Below are 24,652 nucleotides of genomic sequence, written 5' to 3' on the forward strand. Positions count from 1 at the left end.
CCCTCAAGGAAAGCCCCGGGCCACCGGGCCGTGCCGGGGCACTCTCAGCCTGATGCAAAGGTGGCTGAACGGGGCATCTCCACACCCCCTTTCTTGCACAGTTCCTCCTTCCCAGCTCCAGGACAACTGGCGGGGCTCTGGGCTGCAGGCACGGCCCCAGGCAGGAATTTATCCAGCCCTCCGGGGAGCCAGCTGCTAGCTGTAGGATTTCTTTCTGTTTCCAGCTCTCCCCTCCATTCCCCCATCCCCAAGGGTATCTGCAGCGGTCTATCTTCCAGGCCAGACACTGAAAGGCCAGGCCAGCCCCCTCTTGCTGTGTTTTACTGCTTGGTTCCCACTATTGCAGCTGCAGCCACTCCTGGGTTTTTCCCTTTTTTTTTTTTTTTTTAAAGAGCCCATTGGTCTCCAAACGCCGAACCCTGGCTTCCCCAGACCGCCACATGGCTGCAGGTCTTCCAGCCAGCTTACTTACTCGTTTCAGAATGCAGACTCCCAGTTTCACCAAGTATATGGCCTCTGTGGAACTAGCATACCTCATCCAGCTGGCGCATCTCTGTAACCAGTATTCTGGGTCACTTTCTGGTTTTTATCTAGTGTTTTTCACGGAGGTGCTTTTTTTGCCCTGTCTCACCTAGCCGCCATCTTAATTTCTCCTGTTCACTTATTATTTCCAGCAGCTTTTTAAGATTCCTTACAATTTCTTCTGAAAACAATCAGATTGTTTTGAATAATGAGAGTGTCACATCATCCTTTCCAAATTCTAAGCCTTTTATTTCTGTTTCTTGCTTTATTGAACTAGAGGCTAAAGCCTCCAGTAAACTATTGATCAGAAGTGGTTTGAGGAGACATCCATAAATTGTTCCTGATGGCGGGGATGCTGTCAGTCTCTAACCACCAAGCATGATATTAACTTAACTGCTAAGCATCTAAGGTTTTCGATTATCAATCATTATGAGATTGAGGAAATTCTCTTCTGTTCTTTGTTGAAACTTGTTATCATGAACGGGTGTTGAATTTTGTCAGATGAATTTTCAGCATCTGATAAGATGATCATGTGAGTTTTCTCCTTTATTCTGTTAATATAGTAAATTATTTTGCCTTTCAAATGTTGAACTAACCTTGCATTCTTGAGATAAATTCCACTTGGTCATGATGCATTATCTCTTTTTTTTTTTTTGTATTTCTGGATTCAATTTGGTAATATTTCTTAATTTTTTGCATTCATATTCTTGAGTTATTTTGGTTTTCTTTTTCTTCTATTATCTGAGTGAATTTGTGTAATGTTAGTACTATTTCTTCCTTAAAAGTTGAACAGAATTTAATGCTGAAGCCACTTGAGGATGTAGACTTTGTTGTGGAAAATTTTATAACTATAAATTCAATTTTTTTAATAGGGCTATTCAGTGTTTCTATTTGTTCTGTTAGTTTTGTTCTGTTGTGTTTTTTCAAGAAACTTGCTTGAATTTATTTGCACAAAGTTTTTCGTATTATTCTCTTATTATCATTTCAAGGACTATACTATCTTACTGATTTTTGCTCTCTTTTTTCTTAGTGTAGCTAGAGATTTATCAATTTTATTAATCTTTTTGGAAAACTGGCTTTTGGCTTTCTTAGTTGTATTTTTCTGTATTGGTTTCTGCTCTTATCCTAGTTTCTTAAGGTAATTAGATCATTGATTTTAAACTTTTCTTCTTTTCTAATATAAGGATTTTATCTTCTATAATTCACTCTAGGGACTCTTTAGTTGCATCCCACAAAATTTTGATATGTTGAGTTATTATTAACATTCAATTCAAAATATTTTCTAATCTCTCTTGTGAGTTCTTCATTGACCCGTGGACTATATAGATGTGTGCTGTTTAATTTCCAAATATGTGCAAAGTTTCTAGATGCATTATTAACATTGAATTTTAATTTAATTCCACTGTAGTCAAAGAAGGTTTTTTAAGGCATATTTTATAGCCTAGCACACGGTCTATGTTGGTGAATATCCCACATGCACTTGAAAAGAATTTGTAATCTGTGATTGTTAAATACAGTGTTCGATTCATGTCAGTAAGTTCAAGAGCAGAGTACTTTGGAGGGGTGGGGCATGGGCAGAGCTTGGCTCTCGAGCTTGGCCTTCCCGAGCTTGTCAGAGCTCATCACACAATGGACTTCTCATCAAAGCCAGACTGCGGGGGCATCCTCAGTGGGCTGAAGGAGGTACAGACTCACCCTGTGTGGGTGCCTGGACACAGCGGCACTCACACGTGCAGAGCAGTGCAGACACCAAACAGCGGGACTTGGAGATATAGACAAACAGTTCAACAGGAAGACCCACAAAACAGCCCTTTGCAGATGGACACTCAGACACATACAGGGCCAGAACCACAAAGAGGCAGACACAAACACACAGCTCAGACAAAGTCACTCGGAGACACCCAGTCACATGGACACAAATGCTGCAACATCCAGGCCCACATGGACCCTTAGCCCATACCTACTGATATGTGTGTGTGTGTGTGTGTATATGTATATATATATATATTTATATATGCATGGTTAAACACCAAAGACAAAAAAGAGACAAAAACATAGACAACAGAAACTGACAGAGAAGAAACCCACAAGTACACACATATTCATAGATACAGAAATGTACTCTGAAAGAGACAGACTTACAGCCACCAAGAATTTTTACATAGAAACACTAAGAAATGGCAGCCAATGTGACACCAGCACCCGAAATAAAACATGAGCACAGAAAGATGCACAAATAGATGAGGGAGCATGTGTACACACAAACACAGTACACATGCTCATGAATACACAGACACACCCAGAACCAGGAGTCCTGCCTCACATTCTACGTGTGTGTTTGTCCACCACACTGGAACCAGATACAGACTTGTACAGGTGCATGAACTCAACTGCCACATGGGCATGAGGCCGGAGGATACAAATTTATCAACACTCAGACAGACCGACTCCAGCTCAGTTACCCTCCCAGTCTCAGGGGCAGTCTCAGCCAGTGGCAGACACTGAGGCTGGGTAAAGGTCTGGGGAACAGAGTCAGCCCATGGTGGGGCAGGGGCAGCTTTAACCTGGTGGCTTCCAGAATGGAGCAGGCAGCTTCCCAGCCATGCCTGACCTCTGAGTAAGGGGTGACATGGGGACAAGGCTGATCTTCTCTGCTCTGGGGGATCCCTGAGCTGTACCCACATTGCCCAGCAAGCTCAGGGTGGGGTCTGCTGGAAGGCAGGTCCCAGTGAGCAGCCTCCTCACTGCCCCCACTAACCTCAGAGTGGATCGCTGAGACCCCAGGGTGGGCAAGTGTAGCTGGGGAGAAAGAGAGCACCTCCCCACTTCCTCTGTGCCTCAGTTTCCACATCTGTAAACTAGAATAATTATGGCCCCCTCACCAGGCAGTGGTGAGAATTGAATGGTGCCATGCTTGTGAAGGAACTGAGTGGGTGATCAAGTTGAGACTTCGTGTGTGTGTGTGCATGTGTGTGTGTGTACATGCAGGGGAGTCATCAGACCTGGCTCAAACATCACCTCCTCCGAGAAGCCCTCCCTGACTCCAGAACCCCATGCTGGTCCCTCTCTGCTGCATTACTCTGTTTCAGTTTCTTCAAAGCCCTTACCATTCCTGGGAGTAACTTGTTCACTTTTATTGTCTACTCATTTATTGTGCCTCCCTTTGAACATATGTGCTTCTCTATGTCTATTTCTGTTGTCCATGTTTGAGTCTCTTTTTGTCTTCAGATCTGTCCTAGTTTGCTAATGCTGCCAGAATGCAAAACACCAGAAATGGATTGGCTTTTATAAAAGGGGGTTTATTTGGTTACACAGTTACAGTCTTAAGGCCATAAAGTATCCAAGGTAACACATCAACAATCGGTACCTTCACTGGAAGATGGCCAATGGCATCCAGAAAACCTCTGTTAGCTGGGAAGGCACGTGGCTGGCGTCTGCTCCAAGTTCTGGTTTCAAAATGGCTTTCTCCCAGGATGTTCCTCTCCAGGCTTCAGCTCCTCAAAAATGTCACTCTTAGTTGCTCTTGGGGCATTTGTCCTCTCTTAGCTTCTGTGGAGCAAAAGTCTGCTTTCAAAGGCCACCTCCAAAATGTCTCTGTAAGTTGAAGCTCCTCTCTCAGTTCCAGTGTGTTCTTCAAAGTGTCCCTTTTGGCTGTAGCTCCTCTTCAAAATGTCACCCTCAGCTGCACTGAGTTCCTTTTGTTTGTCAGCTCATTTATGTGGCTCCAGTGATTTAATTTAGCCCACCCCCAATGGGTGGGGTGGGGTAACACCTCCATGGAAAAGAGTCACCACCCACAGTTGGGTGGGGCGCATTTCCATGCAAAAAACCTAATCCAAACGTTCCAACTTAATCCCCACTAATATGTCTGCCCCCAAGATTGCATCAAAGAATATGGCTTTTTCTGGGGGACATAATGCATTCAAACCAGCACAAGGTGCTGTATCCTCCAGTGTCTAGAACTGTGCTTGACACAGAGTAGAGGCTCAAAAATTATTATTAGTTGGTTGAGTAAGTGAATATAAGGTCTTTGCTACTGCTGCATATTTATCCTCAGCCATACCTCACTTTCCTAGAAGTCAGGTGTCTGGAATCAAACAACAAACTCAAAAGTTCCTGAAGCTACCAACATGCAAAACAATGGGTCATGTTCCAAAACATAAATGTTATCATTATTATTGCTGTTAATTTTTATTTTAAAAAAATTATTTTGAAATAATTTAAACTTAACAGAACAGTTGCAAAAATAATACAAACCCCATATAGAGAATTCCAGCATATCCCTGCTCCCCAGATACCCAGATGCACCAATTTTAACATTTGCCACCTTTGTAGTGTCTATCTTGCTATCCTGCTGTTTGCTGAACATTCACAAGTAAACTGCATACATCATGCTCCTCAAGCCATAAGACTCCCATGTACATTTCCTTAGAACTAAAATATTCACTTATGTCACCATCTTAAGTTCAGTTATCAAGTTCAAGATATTTAACATTGATATAAAGTTTATAATCTATATTACAAGTTTTTCCTGTGTCCCAATGATGTCCTTTTGAGCCTTTCTCCTTCATTACTAGATCTTGTCCAGGATCACAAACTGCATTTCATTTTCATTGCTTCTTTAGTTGTTCTTTTATTTCTTTTTTTATTATGGAAGTATATAAAGCATAAGCTTTCCCATCTCAATCACTCCCACATATAACATTCAGTGAGATTCATCACATTCACAATGTGGCAGTACCCTCACCACCTTCCATTACTAAAACTTCCCATCTCCCCCCCACCAAAAAAAAAAACTACACACCCATTTTGCATTAAATTCCCATTGCCTCTGTGCCTCATCCCTGATAAACTGTCTACTTTCTGTTTCTATGAGTTTGCATATTCTGTGATATTTTCTTTGTAGTCACCATGGGCTTAAAGTTAACATCCTAAATCTATAACAATCTCATTTGCTTAAAGAGTATTCACAAACCTTGTTCCCATAACCCTCTATTCTCCCACCTTTATATAGTTCTTGTCACAAATAACATGTCTATGCATTATGAGTCCCAAACCATTGCTTTATCATTACGTTTTATGTATTTGAATTTTAGATCTTATAGGGGATAAAAAGTGGAATTACAAACCAAAAATATAATAGTACTGGCATTTATATTTACCCATGTTATTTATGGTTCTCCAGGTTAGCAGAGATCTTTATTTCTTCAAGCAGCTTCGATCCATTGTCCATTGCCCTTTCCTTTTAGTTTGCAGAGCTCCCTTCAGCATTTCTTGTAGAGCTGGTCTTAAGATTGGTGTACACACTCAGCTTTTGTTTACTTGAGAATGTCTTAATCTTTCTTCCATTTTTGAAAGACAGTTTTGCTGTATATAAAATTCTGGGTTAGCAATTTTTTCCTTTCAGCAGTTTAAATATGTCATCCCACAGCCTTCTTGCCTCTATAGTTTCTGATGAGAAATAAGCACATAATTTTGTTGAGGCTCCCCTGTAGGTGACATATTGCTTCTCTCTTACAGCTTTCAGAATTCGGTCTTTATCTTTGGCATTCAACAGTTTGATTATACTATGTCTCAGTGTGGGTCTATTTGGGTTCATCCTGTTGTGGTTCATTAAGATTCTTGGCTGTGTGTATTCACATCTTTCACTAAATTTAGTGAGCTTTCAGCCATTCTTTGAATATTCTTTGCCCGTTTCTCCCATTCTTCTCCCCCTGGGACTCCCACAGTGCGTATATTGGATTCGTTGATGGTGTCCCACAGGTTCCTCAGGCTCTGTTCACTTTTCTTCATACTTCTTTATACACCTCAGACTGCATGATCTCAATGGTTTCATCTTCAAGTCCACTGTTTCTTTCTTCTGTCAGCTCCAATCTGCTATTCAACCCCTCTAGGGAATTTTTAATTTCTGATACTGTGTTCTTCAGCTCTGTTGGGCTCCTTTTCATAATTTCTGTCTCTTTATTGATATTCTCTTTGTGTTCATCTATCATTTTCTGATGTCCTTTTGTCCATATATTCCTTTAGCTCTTTGAGCATATTTAGAACCATTTTTTAAAAAGTCTTTGTCTGGTATGCCCTACATCTTATCCTCCTTATTGATGGTTTCTAATGCTTTAGTCTTCTCCTTTTTGTAATCCATAGCTTCTTATTTCTTTGTACATTTTTTAGTCTTTTGTTGTAACCTTGATATTTTGATATTTTAATGTGTTATCTCTTGAATTTAGACTCAAAGACATCTGTTCCTTAAGCTTGTATCCAACTAATGTTATGACTGAGATTTCCTTGAATGTCAGAACAACAAGAAAAAAGAAACTATCCTTCCCAGTCTTTGCAGATTGGCCTGTAGAAGTGCTCTCCTTTAGAGCTTAACCAAACAATGGGTTTAGAGAACAGCCTGAAGCAAAGATGCATAAGGGCCCATGGTCTTCTCTGCACATGCATCTTCTTCTGGGCATGCCCTGATCCTTGGTTTATGAGTATATAAATTCCACAGTACATATCATAAGCTTTAAAATTCCTAGAGTTGTGACCCTAGAAATTCCCCATTTTACATGTCCCCAAATGTCCTCATTTCCCTGGGAAACAGTGTTTCCTCACATTCCCTGGCACTGTATGTCCCACAGCTGGCACTTCTTTGCACCAGACAGCTGTGATTTGACTGCTCTTCTACACAATTCTCTAGATCTCTGTGAGCTGCCTCTACACTCAGGGCAAGGTCTGGGATGGAAAGCCTGCAAGAAGAGTCCTGTTTCAGTCCTTCAGGCTGCCACCAGACAGAGTGGCAAAGACAGACAGGCTCCCAGCATGTGCACGAGGGATATGCTGCTCCCTCTGGAACCAAGACCAGGGACCCGCACTGGGAGTACTGGTCAGCACCCACTGTGCCAAGCCAGTGAGGGGATGGGGAAGGGCCAGCCAGTGTGCCATGAGATCCTACCTTTTTCTTGATTCAGCCTCCACCTTGTTACTGCAATCCTTAAACTGTTTTCTGGAGCTTTGAGAAAGACATCTCTGTCAGTTGTTCTTGCTGTTTAAAGCCTCTTTAGGGGGACAGAGCCCTGGAGCATTTTGCTCCACCACCTTGAGTGGGGCAGAGTCTAATATTATTTTCATCAGAGGTACCCCTTTCATGTCCTGACTCAGAGATCAGGGACTCCAGTTCTCGATGTGGTTTTAACATGCCCAGTAATCTGGTTTCCTGCCCATAGCAAGACATGGGGAGGGGGAGGGGGACTGCAAGTAAAAACAGTGACATCAGCAAAAAGAAACATCCGACAGCCTAGGAGACCAGAAAATGCTGGACAGCAGACAGGAAAACTCCAGGAAGGAGCAAGCTGGGCCCTGAATGCAGGCTAAAGGATTTGTAGGGATACAGTGAGGTTAGAGAATGTGAGGGTGATAGTAATGACTTGAGGAATGGAACAAACATAAATTGCTCTGTGGTCCCTGGTCTACAATTAGGGGAATTTAGAGTGCATTTTATTTATTTACTCCTATAACCTATATTGCTTTAGTGCAGAAATATAAACAGAAGAAAACAGAAATCACCTTTCATCTCACCTGCAGCAATATCTCCATGGGAGCATGCAGTACCTGCAAGAGGTGGTTCTGCTCCTTCGTTCCATCACCAAATATGCTCAAAACCGTGATTTTCGTTGGCTGCATAATAATCCATCACATATATATATATGATTGTTTACATACCCATTCCCTTATTGGTTGTTTCCTATTGTGCATTGGTATCTTCAATGCTGTAGTAAACATCTTTGAAACTAAACACAGATCCTCACCCTTGATTATGTTTCCTGATGGTAGAATTGCTGGGCCAAAAGTGTAGGCATTTTCACAATTTAGATGCTAAATTAACTTGAGAATGGTGATTAAATAATTAAGGCTCTGTTATTTAGAAAACCCACTCAGTTTGACAGGTCATCCCTGGATTATAACCAACTTAACAAGATCCTGGGTAGTCAAACTTGTGCATGTGAGAATGTGTGAGTGTTTTCATGTATGCGTGTGTGAGTTGGAGGGGGAAGGGTATCTAATACCCCTCACAAGTGCATGGTACATTTCCCATCTATCATTTTGCTGGTCCTATCCAGCCCCCTGTGAGGTCTGCAGAGTGTGTATATCATCCACACTTTAAAGGTGAGAAAAATATAGTACAGTAGAAAAGAGCCTGGGCTTTGGGGAGAGACATAGCTGGATTCAATTCCCAGCTCTGCCACCAGGTGAGCTTGGCCTGAATCCTCTCATCTCTGAGCCTCAGTCCTCTTGTATATGAAATGGGGATGGAGACACCTGCCTATGAAGATTAAATGAGAGGTTGAAGGGAAAGCATCTGACACAAGCTGGGTACATAGTAGGCACTCAAGCAATGGTAGCTATAGTCATTGTAAGGAAAGTCACTTGCCAAAGGTCTCCTAACTCCAAGTCAGTGCATATTCTAAGCACCCAGGCCTGAAGAGGAAAGATCTTAGATAACTCGATGTTGAGGTTATCCATGCTGGAGGCTCACCCTGCTGAGCATCCAGCAGAGACAACTTCCTCTGTGTAAGCCAACCTTAGTCATTACACAGCTCCACAAGACCAATGGTTGTCAGCTCTGGCCACTAGCACTGGAAGACTCAAGTTGAACTGAGTCTCAGCTTGTCTCATTGCCCTCCCAGCCTGGTACTGGGCCTCCTGTCCTCCCCCAGATCAGGCAGGATTTGATGACAGTAGGGAAGAGAGGATCCCTTCTCCACGCAGGCATGCCTCTGGGAAGATAGTGTAGCTGCCAGCAAGGCCATCCTGGGTAATGGATGGCCTCTCTTTAATGCTATCCGGGAGATGTGTCCCTCCCTAATCTGCTGCAGTGTCATTAAGAGATAAAATGTTTGCTCTGTGGGGCTCCCAATGGCCTTTAGAAACTGTAAGTTAGACAGTAACCAGGAAGGGCTGCTCAGGCTTAACCGTCCCATTCCCAGCACAGTCCCAGGCCTGGGCCAGAGGGGTCTGCAGACCCCTCACCCGGACTGCCAGGGGTCCCTGGTTCCTGTTTCCAGACTCCTCAGCCTGGTAAACACATGGGTGTGAGGGCAGAGGGAGGGCGGAGGGTGAGGAGGGATCCTTGAGGTTCTTGGACGGGGTGTTTGTGGGCAGACACCCCCTTGGAGGCTGGGTGGAGGGCAGAGCACAGGGAGGCCTGGGTTGGGGGCTGGGTGGCTTTAGGTTACTCGCTTACCCTCGGTTTGGGGGGTCCTACAGGGTGAAGTGGCTGGATGGGCCTCCCAGCTCCCAGGTTCAAGGGTTTGTGTTTCTCGGCAAGTGGAGCCTGGTGGTCTTCCCCGAGAGGGAGGACAGGTCAGTCCCCACAGAGCCCTGCCTGGAAGCTTGCTCCCTGCTCGGGCCACATGAGACCAGGCAGAGAGGCCACCTCTGGAGGCAGAGGGGACCAGGTGACCTGGATGAGCTGAGAAGGGGGATTGAGCTCCTTTTCCCGAGTGTCCCCTGGGTGCCCAGCACTGTGTTGGGGCTCCCCCTCCCCACAAAGTACCCCGGGCCAGTCTCACAACAACCCTGTGAGGAGGGGGTGCCAAGACCCCCCTTCACAGCTGACAACACTGTGACTCTGAGTGGCAGAGGACTTGTCCAGGGTCACACCACAAGGAAGTTATATCCAGGTCTGGCTGATTCCAAAATCCAAATTTTACCCATCAGGTCATTGGCAGGTGAGCACAAGTGTGTAGTCTCACCTTGCCCCCTCCCCTCCCCATCCCCTGCTTTTGCACACACAGTCTCCCCCTCCTGCAGGCCCACCCCTCCTCTATCCAAGTGCTGCTCAGCCCAAGTCCTGCCTCCTCCAGGAAGCCCTCCCTGACCTCTGAAGCCAGCCCTCAGTGGAGCCAGCCGACCAGGCCTCCAGTTGTTAGATTTTCCCACATGGTTTTAGTTTTTGCTGCCTTGAGGCCCAGACACAACATTAGCTCATTTCATGATCTCAGCAGGTTAATCGATATTTACTGAGCACTGAATCAGAGCCAGGACGATCCACTGAGCGCCTGCAGGTGCCCCCTCCTGTGCCCCGCGGGAGCCCCGTGTGACCCCAGGTGGGGCTCCTGGCCCTGACTTGAAGATGGATCTGAGGCCCAGAGAGGGGGAGGAAGCTGCTCGGGGTCACACAGTGAGTCCGAGGCTGGGCTTCAAACCCAGGGCAGAATCCACATCCACCCCTCTATTAGCTTCCCTGGAATTCTTTAAACCCCCTCAGCCGGAGCTGTCCAGGCCTAGAAGCAGGGGCTCAGCAGCTACAGCGGTGCAGAGAAGGGGGCACAGGAGCCCGCAGGGAGGGGTCCTCAGGTCACTCCGCAGTGACGTGCCCATCCCCTCTGCCTCCTCTCAGCCCAGCCTCCAGCCCCAGCCTCCACCTGGGGACCCCAGGCCCCTCGCCGACCCTCTGATCACTGTCCCCAGGGCCCATGTAGCTGGAGGAGCCGCAGGGCATAAATTAATCTGTTTTTCGGCATCAGGCTCCAGATGCTCTTTCCCTTCCCGGGCTGGTCCCCAGCCAGCTGAATTCGCAGAGAAATATTAAAGGAGGAGATGGTGGTTGCAGGTCCCAGGCAGGGGGAGGCGAGGGTCTGGCCCTGGTTCTGGTGCTGGGTGGTGAATCCCATCACTCCCAGCTGGTGGTGACTTTTCCTGCAGACGACCCTCGGAGCACAAAAGCAGGGTGTGCGCGTGCATCCGTGTGTGTCCGTGTGTGTCCGTGTGCATCTGGTGCATGCATGTGGGGGCATAAATTCCTCCACTCTCCCGGGCCCTGGAGTCGGGCCCTGGGGCTGTGCTGGGGCTCCCAGTTCACTGATGGGGGCCTCTCTTGATAATGAGCATCACCTGAGAAACTCCCCAGCACCACTGCCTCCCAGACTGCATTTTCTCTGTTAGCCTCAATTGGAAAGAAGGAGGCAGAGCCTGAAATTGTGAGAGAAAATCAAGTCCCAAGCTGTCACATTTGGAAGAGGCTCAAAAAATGAAGTCCAGCTCTCACCTTTTACAGATGGGGAAACTGAGGCTCAGGGAAGTTGCCTAATGTTCACACAGGTAGTTAGTAGCAGAGCTGGAACCAGCATCCAGGACCCTCAACTGTCAGTGCATCTGTGTGAAACGCTGTGTGTGTGTGTGGTGTGTGGTGTGCATGGGTGTGCATGTGCCCCGTGTGTGTCTGTTCTGTGGCTGTGTGTACAGGCTTTGTCACAGTACATGCATGGCTGTCTTAAGTTGCGTGTGCGACAATCTCGGAGCACAAGTGTGGAGGTCACAAAACAGATGCATGCACTTGCATCAGGGTGTGGGTGTGTGTAAGAGTGGAACTGCGTAGACATGAGAAAGGCTGGCAGGTGGGCCCTAACTAAGGGTGAGGGTGGTGGTCCCCAGTTAGTGTGGCTCTCGCAGGGTATGTGGGTGATGGTCTCGGCAGATCTGCTCTGCCCCTGCCTGGGCTGGCTGAAGTTTGATTTGAGCCTGTCTCCAAGCTGATGCCCCCACCCCAGAAAATTCCCCAGTTATGGCCAGGGACAGCAAAGAAACCAGTTGTTTCTATTTGGTCTTTAGATTATGGAACAAAAATTAAATTTAAACTCTTGGCAGGGAGGTGATTTTTCCTAATAGCTCACCTGCTGCACAGATCTCCACAACTTGATTACTGCTAATTAGATTAATCGGATGGAGAGAATTTTTTTTTCTGGGAATATGAACCACAGAGAAGGGGGACTGTTTGAGGCCCAACGACACCCCCACTCACAAAGCCCCCGCAGGGCCAGCGCCAGGTGAGGAGGGGGCTGTGGGGCCCATGTCCCAAGACCCCCTCAGGCCTGCCCTCTGCGTCTCTCCTCTCATCACACTCGCTGTTTCCCTCACCGAGGCCCCATCGGTGTCTGTCTCCCCCTGGCCCTGACTCTCTCCTGGCCCATTGTGCTCTCTCTTTGTGCTTCTGTGACCCCAGATATGGAGCCCCAACTGTGCAAGGGAGGGAAGTCATCCTCCCTGCTCCCCGTCTCTCTACCAGGAATTGAGCTGGGGTCTCCCTACGTTACCTGAGAGCTGGGGATGTTCCATCCACCTGAGGAGGAGGAGCGAGGCACGGCGCTGCTTGCTCAAGGTCACCTTCGCTGCAGCTGGGTCTTGGGGTGAGGGGCGTCCATGGCTGGACTCTGCGGGCCTGGGTGCAGGGGGAGGGGGGCACGGCCAGGCTGGGCTGGACCCTGGGGGCTGGGGGGAGGTTCTGGCTGGATGAACAGGGTCTGAGGGCAGCTGGAGGTTTTGTCGGTCCCCATCCCTGTCCCACCACCCAGCCTGGGCATGTCTGTCCCATAGGGGCCTGTGGCAGAGAACCCTGGCCCAGGGCACCTGCTCCTCCCCCAGGCTCCCAGCCCAGGTTCAGTGCCACCGCCCTTCTACCGCCTGAGCCGGAAAGCTGGGCCCTGTCCTCGCTCTTCCCTGGGTCCTCTGGCCACGCTGTCCTCAGCTTGTCCAGGCCACTGTCTTCTCTCTCTGGTCTCCTGAACGCCAGGCCCTCCCCTACCAGCTCAGGCCACAGCTCGTATGAGTGTGCCCTGTCCCCCCTCAAAACCCTTCCAAGGCTCCTACTAACCTGAGGACTAAAATCCCAACAATTCAATGAGGGCTGCAAGGCACACGGACCTCTCCAGCCCCATTCCTCAGAGCCCCCACCTCACACTCTAACTCCGCAGGCCCCACCCCCATCCCACCATGTCCTCCAGGCCTTTGCATGTGCTGGTGCATCTTCCTGGAACACCCTTCCCAAGCCACTACCTGCTGGACACCAACTTCTGCTTAATTCCAGGAATGGCAGCCGGCAAGTATTGAGGCTCACTGTGTGCCTGGCCCGGTGCTAAGGGCTGCACACGGTTCTTTCCTTTGATAGGCACAGTGACCCTAGTGGGGTGATTATTACCCCCATGTGGCAGAGGAGGAAACTGAGGTGTGAAGATGTGAAGCATCCCACCAAGGTCACTCTGCTGGGAAGTGGTGGAGCTGGGATTTGAACCCAGGATTTTAGCATGATGTTACCTCTCCCCATCCCACGACCCCTTCCTCTGTCTTGGGCCCCTTTCTCCACACTCCTCAGCTCCTGTGTTTCCTCCTATAGACGCACTTGCCTGACTGCTTTGAAATGGTCAGTTTCCAGTTTCCCCATCAGGCCTGGACTGTGGGCTCCCCAAGGCCACCCTGGTTCTCATCCAATCCCAACCCCCAGAGCACAGCCTAGGACCAGAGGAGGCATCTGTCAGTGTCTGCTGGGCCTGGGATCAGGGCTGTCCATCGCCAGGGTCATGGCAGTGGGGTCAGGACCCAGGGAGGTTGAGCAGCCCAACCCTACCTTGGACTGAACTCCCAGACAACCACTTGCTCATCTATCTCTCTAACTGTATGTTCTAAATCACTAGGTTCCTTACACCTCGGAAGGGGTGGCAGGGTGGGGAGAACAATTCCAGGAAACCTAATATCTGGCCAAGGAATTGAGAGAGACCCTTGGAGGTACTGGCACCTGGCCCTCAGCCCCGTCTCATCTCAGGCATCTTAATGGACGGAGGTCACCATTGGAGCCATGGTAGACAGTGCCCAGCTCAGCCTTGACCAGCTGCCTCCACCATAGCCGACCCCTTGGCCCCACCTGCAGGGTCACTGCCCGAGCCTTGGCTCAGCCCTGGCTCAACAGGAGAGGGTGAGGGCTCCAGCACTAACTCCTGGGCTCATCACCAATTCCTGCTCCCCAAGCTTCATCTTTTATGCCATGCATCTTGTATATACAATCACCCATCTCCCTACGCCAGCCTTCTCCACATTCAACAGACATTTATTAAGCCCCCATTCTGTATCTGGCACTGCAGCAGCACAAGGAATCCAGGGGTAAACAAGGCAGAAAATGTCCCTGCCTTCTTGTTGCTGACATTTCATCGGGAGAGGCACACAAGCAATAACAGAGCAAAACTGCTCCATCCACACCAGGACACCAGCCAGGGAGACGCTGGGTAAGGGCTTGGAGTCAGCCAGAACTGGGTCTGAATCACCAGATGTGTGACCTCAGGCAAGTTTCTTAGATTCTCTGACTCCAGCCTCCTCATGTGTTAAAATAATAATAATAAAGGAAAGATGAAAAGGTTAAATGAGCTAGTAAAATGCTTAGCAAGATACTTGGTGCTCTGTAAATGCTTAAATAAGATCTAGTGGGAGTAGTGGGGGCAGCAGCAGTAGCAACCAACACAAATAGCTGCTGCTGTGTGATGGGTAAGCACTTTACAAGGAGCTACCCCTTCAATCCTCACTACAACCTTTTGAAGTAGGTGCATACATTCTCTCATCTTCTCTCCCCACCCCCTTCTCTCTCCTTCTTCCATGAATATATAGTCATGTATTCCTTGGTCAATTACCAATTAGGAACAAAATAATATAAATGAGGATATTGGACTGTGTGCCATTGAAGGACCTTTCCAGCCCTAATGTTTTCCTGGGTCCTTGGTTCTGCACCTCCCAAGAGTGGATGAGGTGCCCATGCTGAAAAGTGGAGCCTCCAGCCAGCCCAGAGGGGAGCTATTGAACGAGTTCAGAATTGTCACTTTGGGCACATCTGGTCTTTTAATCCCTGCACTGGACCTTCCCTCTTTTCCCAACTTAGGATCAGGCTCCTTGAACCCTCTGAGCCTTGGTACAGGACGGCCATTGCTTTCCACCTGCTCGCCATGCCTCAGCCCCACTGGCCTCCATTCAGTTCCTTGAAGAGACCAAGATCCTTCCATCCTTGGACCCTTTTCAGATGCTGTTCACTTTGCCAGGAATGTGCAGTATCACACAGGATTCTTTCATTTTCAAGGGGCAGAAACCCAACTAAGTATGATTTAAGTAAAACGGAGAACGGGGTGGGGTGAGGGGTGTTGCTGGCTCCTCTACCTGAGAAATCCAAATTCAGGCCTGGCTGCAACCAGGGATTCAGATGATGCCATCAGGACCTTCTCTTTCCACCTCTTGGCTCGGTTTTTCTTTTGCTTCAGCACAATTCTCAGTAAGGTTCTACCCTCTACATGGGAGATGACCACGGGTACCTCCAATGTTACATCACAGTGGCTTATTACACTTCTCTCCTGATAGTTTAAGCAAAAGTCCCTGGCGTTTTCTCCTATGGGTCTGGCTGGGATCATGTGCCCAGCTCTGAATCAATCACTGTGGCCAGAAGGGGAATTCACTAATTAGCCAGACCGGGCGGGTGCGTCCACTCTAGATCGGGGGGTTAGGTCAGCCCCAACTGCATGGATTGAAATTGGAGGGGGGCATTGTTCCCCAAATTAAAATTAATGTGTGTTAACTAAGAAGAGAAAAAGGATTCTGGGCAGGTTAAGGAAAAAAAAAAAGATGTCCTCTGTGTGCTGCTTCTCCCTGGTCGCTTTAAGTTCCAGCTTCTGTGATACTTCCTCAGGGACAACTTCCCCAACTCACTGACTAAACCAGGACCCTCCAACCTTGATCTTTCCATTTTTCATTCTTAATATAATAATGGCTAATGTTCACTGAGCTCTTACTATCTACCAGACGCTGATCTAAGTGCTTTACGTGCATTGGCACATTTCATTCTCACATGTACCTATGAGGCAGGTCCTTGGTGATCCCAGTTTTCTAGATGAGAAACTGAGGCCTCTTCAGGTTGGACAAGATGCTCAGGGCTGGGGTCCTCACCCAGGCAGGCACTCTTCCGAGCTCACCCTCTGAAGCCCTGGCTCCCCGCCTTCTTCTAAACGTAATCAAACGAATCATCACAAGCGCACCTGCATTGACCATACTGTTGATGTGATTATTTAACACGTGCCTGTCTTCTCCCCCAGAATGTGAACCCTGGGGAGGCGGGATCCTCTCTGCCTGGCCCCTGGGGTCGCCCCAGCACCCAGCGCTGCGTGTAGCACAGAGAGGACGTGGTGGTCTCAGATTTACAATGGGGATAATGAAGCCCGCCCAACCCTCCCTCCCTACCAGGGGACTCCGGGCAGCCAACTCCATACAAAAGAGGGGGACATCTTTCCTCTCCCCCACTTGCTTGCTCACCCCCACGCTCCATCCCTCACCCTCTTCCCCTCCTTCCACCTCTTTCTCTCTGCCCCTCCCCTGACATGCTCCCTCCCTCACCCTCAGCTCTCCCCTTTCTTTTCCTCTAGCCCATACTTTCTGCTCCCACTCCCAGTCCCATCCCCAAGCTAATGAAATGGTATTGCAGAAAGTGTTTCATTTGCATTTGACTTAAAAGAGCCTCAGCTCACCAGCACGTGTTCATTAAACGCTCTGCAGAGAGGGATGTAATGAACCAGTTTTATTACAACCTTCATCTCGGCCCCATCTGTGAGGCGATTATGTATCCCTTGGGATGAAAGAGAAGCACACACCTGAGCCTGGAGTGCAGGGGACCTGGGGGTGAATGGGGGAGGGAGGGGCAGCTCTGATGCACGAAGGGCCTGGCCCACTGGGCCCTGCGCTCTGCTTTGGCAGCCGCAGGGGTGGGCAGTAGGCAGGGAGTCGAGGCTGGGCCTCAGTACTGCAGCGCTGCAATAACTGGGCACGTCGGCAAGCCCTGCTGGCCTGGGTACCCACCCAGGAGGTCCAGAACCACTGCAATGGGAAATAAGAGAGCTGTCTGTAGACAGGATAATTGGCCTGGCACATAACAGACCAAGAGTTACAATATTTATGTACTACTGTGAACAGAATAGCAGAGAAACCCACTGAAAAGCCTCCATGGGAAAGCATTTGATGAGCGTTTGTCTGCTGCATCTTTCCTCGCTGAACCTCACATAGGAGGAGGAGCGTCAGTGACTGTAATAGCCCCTGAAGCATCAGACTTGATGCGGTCCTGGGATTGTCTCATTTGATCCTTACAACAATCTGCTGCAGCAGGCACTGTTATTATTCCCATTCTATAGATGAGGAAACTGAGGCTCAGAGAAGTTAAAAAAAAAAGCCATATAGCCAGGATGCGGTGGATTCAGGGTTTGAACCCAGTTCTGTCCACACCAGAGCCTTCACTACCTGCATCCCACTTACGAGGACAGCCCATATCACACAGGAGTCCCACATTTTATTTGACTAAGCTAAGAAGTGGTTCTCAAACTCAGAGCACCATGATAGGAAGTGATGGTTTCTGCAGAAGGCTCACCTTTCTCTCCAGGCTTAACTCAGCTGGGCTTTAAAACATCTGGGTTGACTGTGGCAGTGGCTGCATATGTGTCTTTACGTGGAGGGCATGAGTGGGGGAAACATGTCTTGGCATCTAATAGTTGCCAAGCAGCTGGGCTGGGGGTGATTTGAGCCCTGGCTTTGCCCAAACCTTGCTGCTGATATAACTGTGGCAAATATTTTTTTGAATATCTTCAACATGCCAGGCACTGCTCTGGGTTTGGGGGATATAGCAGTGAATACAACAGACCAACATCCCTGCCCTTGAACAGGTGGCGGTCAGGTGGGTAGACAGATGAGTCCTTACTCCTCCTTGGACTGAACTTACCCATCTGTATAGAGATCAGGTTGGGGTCTCTGGGGTGGGGTCACAAGCTCAAGCACCTTCAGGGGTCAAGTAGGTGACTTGAGGGATGGATGTAAAACAGTAACTTGATTCCAGGGACAGCTGCTGGTTGGATGCAGGCCCCGTGAGTTTGCTCTTCTGATGTTATTTCATGTGAAATCTGCACATTTCACAATTTTATCAACTAGTTCAAAGCCAACAAAGACACACAAAAATAAAACCCAATGTGTATCAAAACCCCACCTCTCTAGAGCTGCGGGAGGAAGGTTTTAGGGAGGTGGGGTCTGGCCTGCAGACATCCTTTCTGCAACACCTGTTCCTTGATGAAGGTTGAGGGGGGTCCTGGGGTCTGGGAGGTGGGTAACCACCGGGAGCCCCCTCCCTTGGTGCAGAGGTGCTCTGGGCCTTTGGAGTCCAAGTTTCATGAAAAGAAGTGGCAGCTCAGGGAGAGGAGGGAGGTGGGAGTGCCCACCTCCACGCTTCCTGATGCCCACATTCTTTCAGGGATAGGCCCGGCCCCGGGCGGAGAGAGGCCTCCGTGGACTTTGTCAGTAGGAATGAACCTGAGATGGCCCTGGGCCCTCCTGGCTCACAGGGTTGGGGAAGGTGTATGCATCTTTGTGAGTGTGTGTGTGATTGTGTTTCAGTGTGAGTGTGAGAAGGGGGACGGGCTGGAGTAGGTGGAGGGCAGGGGAGACCCCGGAGGGAGCCAGGGAGTCCGTGACAGACCACAGAGGACTCGGAGGCAGCATGCAGAGGTCTGCAGGGCCTTTAAGAGAACAGGCTGGACAATGACCAGTGAACCCACAACAGCAACCAACCATAAAAAGCTCCCCTTTGTTAGGTGCTCTCGGTGCACCAGGTTCAGTCTGAGCCATTTACACGCATTCTCTCATTTAATCCTTACCGTGGCCCTACGAGGAGGTGCTATTATTCCCCCATTTTACAGGCGAGGAAACAAGCACAGAAAGGCTAGGCCACTTCTTCAATCACTGTCCTGGTTTGGCCGAGCAGGGACTGAATCCGGCAGTGGGGCTCCCACCTCTACCCCTTGTGGAGCTGGGATGCAGGTCCCCGTGGGAGCCTGCACAACAACCACTTCACAGGTTGGAAGACTGAGGCTCAGGAGACAGCAGCTGCCAGCGTTTCCCAGGGCCCGTCCCAGGTCTCGGTTCCGAGGAGTTCTAGGAAGTTCCGGTGGGATCTGGTGGGTCTGACTCTGGAGTTCACCCTCCTCCCACACTGTGTCCTGCCAGAACAGAGGGGTGCCTTGGCCCAGTCTTGACTCTTCCTGCTCACTCCATCACGGTTCTGAGCCCAGCTCCTGCCCCACACCAGTCAGATCCAGTTCATCTGCCCTAGCCATGCCAGCGCCCCGCCAGTCCCTCCTTGCTTTATTAGGAATCAGGTGAAAGAATTCTGCTGACTCCTTACATCGACAAAGAACTCTGGGCCCCAGAGGACCCTTTACTCTGCCAAGGGCCCTTTCCAAGAGCAGGATTTGTTAACTCATTAGTGGGGAAGCAGCACACGCTAAATAATTCCTGAGCTTATGAGCCACCATCTGTGCCTGGCTTCCTGGGCACAGGGCCCACTGGCCCAATCTGCACCTGTCTGCAGAGCTTCAAGGGGGACCTTTCCTTCAAGCAGTGGTGAAGGTTAATCTGCAAGAAGAAAAAGATCCAGAACACCTGGGAGCAGAGGGGCTTGTGAAGGGAAGGGAATTTGGAGGAAATCTCGGTGGGAGACTAAGAGAAAGATCAAAGAAAGGCAGACCTCAGACGGGCTAAGGAGAATTCAGACATGTTGCACACCTATCATATATCAGGCTCTTTCATGTGACTTCTCAGCTAAGCCTCTTCACCTTATGGGACAGATATTCTCATTGTTCCTGTTTTGCAGGTGAGGAAAACAAGGCCCAGAGAGGTTAAGTGACCTGCCCAAGGTCACACAGCTTGGCCACGGGAGAGCAGAGATTCATATCCAGGCCTTTAGTGACACTTAAGTCCATCTTTGCCATCCCAACTACACTGTCTGGATTTATTCTTCACTGTGTGGGGTCCCCATGGACCCCTACAGCTCTGTTGCCTACCCCCAAGGCCACCAGGTAGCTCCCTGGGAAAGGGAAGCCTCAGTATATCACAGCCTTCCACGAGGAGGTGCCAAGACGATCCTTCAGGAGAAGCAAACGTTTCTGGCAGAGTAAATCACTGCAGCCTCTTAGTAACTACAGAGACAGATGGTTACCCTCCTTTCTGTGGAACTTTGTAAATCATGCCTTAGACTTGGTGTTCTGGTTTGCTAAAGCTGCCATTATGCAAAATACCAGAAATGGATTGGCTTTACTGAAGGGGATTTATTAGGTTACAAATTTACAGTCCTAAGGCCATAGAAGTGTCCAAACTAAGGCATCAACAAGAGGATACCTTCACAGAAGAAAGGCCAATGGTATCCGGAACATCTGTGTCAGCTGGGAAGGCACGTGGCTGGTATCTGCTGGTCCTTTGCTCCTGGGTTCTGGCTTCAAAAAGGCTTTCTCTGAAATGTCTCTGGCCTTCTGTCTCTCTTAGCTTCTCAGCTTTCTGCTTGGTTCTCCTGGGGCATTTCTCTCTAAGCATCTGGCAGTCCTCTCTTAGCTTCTCCAGGGAAGACTCTGGGCTTCATCTCTTAGCTTAGCATCTTCAAACATCTCTCTGTATGTCCAAGCATCTGGGTCTGTGTTGACTCTTAGCTTCTCTGGGGGCAAACTCTGGATTACGTATTTTAGCTTCTCTCCAGAATGTCTCTCTCAGCTTCTCTGAGCTCCTTCGCTCTGTGAGCTCTCTTAAAGTGCTCCAGTGAACTAACTACTGGATAGGTGGGGTCACACCTCCACGGAAGTGATCTAATCAAAAGGTCTCACCTACAGTTAGGTGGGTCACATCTCCATAGAAACAACCTAATCAAAAGGCTCCACCCTAATCAAAAGACTAATAGGTCTGCTGCCACAAGATTGCGTTAAAGAACATGGCTTTTGTGGGGGACACAATAGATTCAAACTAGCACACCTGGGTTTATAGAATCTACTCGGGGATAAGAAAGACAGGGAGCAGGGGGAGAAATGCAAGGGGAAGAGTAGCACCCCAAATCAGGCTCTGGGGGCTCCTGGGATGGCGCTGAGGAGCTGTTGCTCCTGGAATTGAAACTGGCACTTCCTGGGGTCCCTGCTAGCCCTGAGATTCTGAGGTTCTCTCACCCGGGTACCTGGGGCAGCTGGATTCAAGGGTATGGGGCTCAGGAAGCCAGACAGAGGGTTTAGGATGGCCTACAGCTCTGAGAGAGTAATAAAGAGGGGACTGGTGGTAACAGAGGATGGGTCCAGGGTGGGGGTACCCAGCAGAGGCCTTAGAATAGGACAGACTGGAAGAAATCAGAAAGGCAGGACTCAGGGCTTGTGGTCAGGGGCCTGGGTGCTAGTTCTGTCTTCTGCTGCTGACTTGCTGTGTGACCTTGGGCAGGACTTGTGACCTCACTGGGCCTCAGTTGCCTCATCTGCAAATTGGAGATGATTATTCCTGCTCTTGATGTGGGGCTATTGGGAGGACTGGAGGAGCTAAAGGAAGGAAAGCTGGTTGGGAAGGTCCATCATGAGCACAGAGGGAGGGTCCTGGCCACTGACCGGGACGGGCTGGGCCCTGCTTCACCTGCCTCTGCTCCCAGCTCCTGGTGCCCAGCCAGGCCCTGGGGTCCCCACCCCTGAGAGCCCCGCTGATTGGAGGAAGCAGGCCTTATGCAAATGAGGCTGCCTCCTCCCTCCCCCCCACTCTCCCCCAAGGCCTCCAGCACTGGGCCTCACACCTGCTGGATTGAGAGTCCCACGATGATGGCTGGAGCCTTGTGAAACATTTGCTTTATCGTCTAAAGGCACAATAGTTCTGGCTGTCTCTCTCACCTCCTATTTCTGACTGTTCACTTCCTAATCCCTAGTCTCCTTACCAACTGTGTGACTTTAGACAAGTTACTTCACCTCTCTGAGCTTCGGTCTCCTCAGTGAAACGAGAAAAATAACTCCTACCTTGTGGATTTCTCCTGTCCATTTGCACACATTTAATATATCTCGAGAGACTACTGCGTGCCAGGCCCTGCTCTGGGCATGGAGGACACAGTGGTGGCAGAGGGGGCAAGGCCCACCCAAGGGCACCTGTGAGACTAAAGGGGGGAGCCCCGGCCAAGCAGGCCCCCCTGATTTCCATATCCTACAATCCAGGGAGGCCCACTCCTGCTCTGGGAACACCAGCTCCCCAGCCAAGCATCAGGTCACAGAAGGAGGGGCAGCCCCACATGGCCCCTCTAGTCTCAGACCCAGCCAGAGGCTCTTAGCCAGTGCAGGTAAGGTCCACCTGTCAGGTGCATTCCCCTCAAACAGCAGCCCCTTGCCTTCCCCACCCAGAGCCCCCTGTCTCTCCTCCATCTTTCCCCTTCCCTAAAATTTCCGACAGAATTACCTGGAGGCTGCAGCTGGAGGTGGGAGGTTTGGCGCCATATCTTGTCATCAGGTGGCTCTGCCTGCTCACTGTCACATAACTGCAGTGAGTGACCCTGCCACCACCATACTGATAACAGAATTTTTAATTATTATAATTACCACCTGAAAAATTGGGTTCCTGCCATAGAAAATTGAAATGAAATTCAGCTCCGCTTTGCTCCTCTCTCCCTTCAGCTTTAAATCCGGTGGTGAATTTTATTGCACACCTGGAAACGAGAGTTAGCAAGAGGAGGCCCCCGAGGGCAGGAAGCACAGGAAGGAGCCTGGGGGGTGAATGAGGACCCCAGACCTGTCTTGGAGGAAGTCCCCATGCATGTGGGTGTGTGCAAGTGTGCACCAGGGTGTGCATGTGTGTGGATGAGCAATTGCACCTGCAGTTGTGCATGTGAATAGGTGTGTGTGCATGTGAATGTGTGAGCGTGCGGGAGGGGGAAGGTGTGGGAGTGCTGTGAGCAGGTGCGTGTGTGTCTGCACGAGCAGGGTGAGATGATGAGATGCAGGCAGCACCTCGTCAGAGCAGGTCGTGGAGAGGGGGATCGGTGACATGTGATGGCTTGAGGGTGACTGGGGAGTGGGTGACAGGGCACAGGTGCAGGTTGGCCCTGGGGTAGCAGCCGGGGCCGTGTAGGCCAGCAGGTCCCAGCTCCCAGTTTCTGAGTTGTTTATTTCACCTCAATTAGCCTTGTTTCCATCATCTCAAATGGGGCACAGTGAACGCTCCTCTCCCATAGGACCACTTTGAGGATTCAATGAGATGGGGTCTTGGCACACAGGACGAGCACTCAGATGGTCAGTTATTAGTATTTGCCCACCCGGGGCGGCAGGGGATGGGGGGGCCAGTGTGGTGACCACACAGGTGACAGGACATGTTGCGTGAGTGACAACTTAGGCCTCTGGTGCTTGGCTTGGCTGGGGGCCCCACTGCCCTCTGTGGTGACCAGCCTGTCCCCCACAAGGGGAGGTTTGTGGGCTGCGGCCTGGACAGGTGGTTCCCATCCAGCTCCAGGGGTGCTGCCATGGACTGTGTGGGGTGAGGGTCCACTGTGGAACGTCCACAAGGCAGCTCAGCCCCCAAATGTCGAAATCAGCCAGGAACTGACTGTGGAGCCGCCTTCTTCTCAAGGGGGTGGGCAGTGATGGGGTGCTCCCAAGGCCCCAGGGAGGCTCGGAGAGCCCTTATGAGGCCAAAGGGGAAAAACTTCCTGAAGGTCTGGGCTGGAGGGCAGAGGCAGGCACCCTGGGACCTGCCAAGCTCCCATTCTGTACCCACTCAGAGCCAGCCAGGGCTAGCCCAGCCTCCTCTCCTGCCGCCAACGGCCCACAGCATCCCCAGGGTCCCTCTTCCAACCACTCTGGGGTGAGTCCTCGAGCCCCCCTCTAACCCTGAAGAGGCAGGACCGGTGGAGGGAGTGTGAGCCCAGCACAGGCAGCATGGGTGCAGACCCCATGGCAGGATTTCCAGCTGGGTGACCTGGGAGGATCCCTGCCCTCCTCTGAGCCTCCACCTCCTACCTCTCAAGTGAGGACAATGGTCCCCACCCTGGGAGGTGGCCAAGGGTCTGCAGGGAGACAGTGCAGTGCGGAGGCAACACGGGGTGCTGAGCCGATGACTTGGTACCTATGAGTGGCTTAACCTCCCAGTTTTCTCATCGATCAAGTGGGGAGGATCACGATAAAGCCATACCTGATGTTCAGATGTTGTGAGGATCAGTTCATGACAAGAACAGGTAGAGCAGGACCCGGGACATGGGAAATGTCCAATGAATGAGCTAGTTCATTATGAGGATGGGGTAACAATGAAGATTATTAAATCTGGGAAGAAATGGGAATACCTCCATAGCACTTGTACAGGAGAAAGAGGACAAGTGAGCCCTATCTTCAGGGTCTGGCTTCTAGGACCAACTCAGTGAATGCCACTGTCCCTGTCACTCCCTGCCCACCCCAAGCTGACCTCTCCCTGGGCCTAGGCTCTGCCTGTGCCCCGACCCCACCTCCTTCCACAGGCCCTCCCCACCCGTAATGGTTGCAGTTCTGCCCAC

The sequence above is a fragment of the Choloepus didactylus genome, chromosome 2 (assembly GCF_015220235.1).
Source record: "Choloepus didactylus isolate mChoDid1 chromosome 2, mChoDid1.pri, whole genome shotgun sequence".
NCBI lineage: Eukaryota > Metazoa > Chordata > Mammalia > Pilosa > Megalonychidae > Choloepus > Choloepus didactylus.